The following is a 3,369-nucleotide window of genomic DNA, read 5'->3' on the forward strand; positions in this document are numbered from 1 at the left end:
AAACGGGCACCCTCCTACACTGTTGGTGGGAATGTAAACTGGTACAGCCCCTCTGGAAAACAGTGTGGAGGTTCCTCAGGAAACTAACAATAGAACTCCCCTATGACCCAGCAATAGCACTGCTAGGAATTTACCCAAGGGATACAGAAATGCTGAGGCATAGGAGCACATGTACCCCAATGTTCATAGCAGCACTCTCAACAATAGCCAAAACATGGAAAGAGCCTAAGTGTCCATCAACAGATGAATGGATCAAGAAGATGTGGTTTATCTATACCATGGAATACTACATGGCAATGAGAAAAAATGAAATCTGGCCTTGTGTGGCAACATGGATGGAACTTGAGGGTGTTATGCTGAGTGAAATAAGTCAGGTAGAGAAGGACAAATACCATATGTTTGCACGTATAGGAGGATTAGGAGGAACTTGACGGAGGACAATGGGGGAGAAGAAGGGGGGAAATAGAGGGGGAAAGGGGGAGAGGCAAACCATGAGAAACTCTTGAATGCTGACAAAAACCGAGGACTGATGGGTGTGGGGGGGAAGGACGGATGGGTTGGAGGAGGACACTTGTGGGGATGAGCACTGGGTGTTATATGGAAACCAACTTGACAATAAACTATTTGTAAAAAAAAATAATAATAACAATAACAATAAAAATTTAAAAAAGTACAATGACCTACAAAAAAGATAAGGCCTGTATTTATTTTTTAAGTTTATTTACTTTGAGAGAGAGGGAGAGAGAGAGAATAAGCTGGGGAAGGACAGAGGGAGGAGGAGGAGGAGGAGGAGGAGGAGAGAGAGAATGTTACGCAGGCTCCACACTGTCAGTGCAGAGCCAGATGCAGGACTGGAATCCACGAACCATGAGACCATGACCTGAGCTGAAATCAAGAGTCAGATGCTTAACCACCTGAGTCACCCAGGTGCCCCAGGATAGAAGGTTTAAAACAATTATAAAACCAACCTAAAGCAATAATTTCATAAAACATGAGAATTTTTTTTTTAAATCAACAAGGGCAAATACAAATTAAGAAGTTAGATCTTAAAAGTTCTCATCAAACTATTTTAACTATGTGTGTTAATGGATGTTCACTAAACTTGATGTGCAATTATCTCACAATATATACATATATCAATTCATTATGCTATACACTTAAATACAATGTTGTGTGCCAAATATGTCTCAATTTATAATAATAAATAAAAATAAGGTTAATTCCCCCTATTTAAAATGAAGGGAGAGACTTCCAGTTCCGAAAAGTGTTTATTTAAAAAAAATAAGTGTAATTCTAACTTCTCTTTCTGTTTGACATGTATGTATATCTCAAGGATCTGTAAGCCATTTCGTTGAAATGTAATCACCAAAAAGATAAAACCATTACCTCCCTGCTTCTGTGGGAGGGTAGGAGCCTAACTTCTGTGGGCATTTACTCCCAGGGGCAAAACTACCTCCGGTCATAAGGACATGAGAGGCTTAAAGCCAAACGGCTAATACAAATAGTCACCCAACTACAATGTGAATTTAGGATGAACTATGATGAATGATATGTCAAGTCCTCTTACTTGAGGACTAGTCATTGTTTATCTTGAGAACATGCTTGGTTTCATAAAAAGGTACAGCTTCTGTCTTCGCAATTTCTTTGGTAGATTATCTGTGATGCCCTTCTTATTCTGGTTTCGTGCTTATTCATTAATAAAATTGTTTTCTTTCTCTTCTACCTTAGTGGGGTGTTCTTGGAGTTGAAAGGAGACAATTTAGAATTATATTTTCCCAACATTTCCCAGTTCTGGTGATGAAGACTGAATCTGGCAGTTTCTGAATTAAGTGAGGCCAGATGAAAGTCTGTGGCCATACCAGTCAGATAGGAGACCCTGAATAACAAAAAGTCTCCCTTTCAGGTCTCCACTCTTTCGCAATACTACCTGGAGAAACCACTGTTTCCAAATGCGAGATTTTACTGTTGAAAAAGTGTGAGTCACAAAGACTGTAAAATTCCACCAGCATCACCCTATAGTTGGAAAATAGGAGAAGCCAGGAATGCTGTCTGCAGGTTTCTCTCTTAAACAGCCAATGTCTGTCATCTTTGAAATGAGTATATGAAAATTCAATCTTGCAGTAGCCAAAGGCCATTTTGTTTTGCTTTGTTTTTATTGTTTGAACAAATTAATGTTTTTGCTGGGATTCTTTTACTACAGACCTCTTCCAAGCAATTAAATTACTGGTATTTGTGGAATGAATATCATTCTTAAGAAAAGTTGACCTGACACCAGAAACGATAAGGAAGATAGAAGAGGAAATGCAAGAATGAAAGCTGGTTTCCCTTTCTCAGACCCACCTTTTCCTTTCTCTGCTGTCCCCTCTCCCCCTGCTTCTCCAGCATTTCCTTATCCCTCCCCCTGCTTCCTCTACCAGGGAAGGAGGAGATGATGATCTTTCAGGTGGTGGTTCCCTTCATTAGCACATTACCCTGTAAAAAGGGATAAGGGCACAACTTCTTTAGCTGGTAGTGAATTAATTGCTCTGTTTGGAAACAGTTTCATGTGCCTGGTGACTTAGCCCTGAGTCTACCTGGTCATCTTAGCCCAGATTCCACCTCCATGGGTCCCTTCTCACCACACACCATGTAGCTAGGGAAGCAGATATGACAGAGACCTGATCAAGGACTAATGGAGAATTTAGATAAAAGACAGCGCCTCCATAAAGGCCACCTAAGGAAAAGGTGCTTTACTCATTAGTTGGAAAAAGGCAAATGAACAAGTCATTAATCTGATGAATGGAAACAAGGAAAGAGAGACCAGAGTGCCATTTAATTTATTCTGTTTCTTATTTCAATGCAAAAAAAAAAAAAAAAAAAAAACCCAGTCCCATTTAGATCACCAGCAAAACTGATGCCATTGAGAAGCTACCTAGGACTCAAGGTCCCTCTACTTACTACCTACGTGAATTTAAAATAACTGAGCCTAATATGAAATATTGGAATGATAGTACCTGCTTCAGCATTGTTGAGAGTTAATGAGATAACATATGTAAATCCCCTGATATAATTTTGGCACACACTGGCATTTATTTAATGATAGATCTTATTAAGGTTGTAATTATTATAATTGTAATTCACCAATGAATCACATGTAATAAGAGCATCAGACTCAACATTTAATAGGCGAGCTGTTATCATCTTTTAAGAAACATATACATCACTGTCATAAACAATTAAGCTATCTTTTATTGTGAAAAAAAATACTAACAAATGGAGTCTAAGATAGAGTTAAAATTTAAATATACCTCTTTGGGATCTTTTGAGAGATGCAAGTGGGACAGGATAATTTATTGAGATATTAGCTTGTGTTTTTATTACCCCAACACT

Source organism: Crocuta crocuta, unplaced genomic scaffold (genome assembly GCF_008692635.1).
Source record: "Crocuta crocuta isolate KB4526 unplaced genomic scaffold, BGI_CrCroc_1.0 scaffold449, whole genome shotgun sequence".
Taxonomy (NCBI): domain Eukaryota; kingdom Metazoa; phylum Chordata; class Mammalia; order Carnivora; family Hyaenidae; genus Crocuta; species Crocuta crocuta.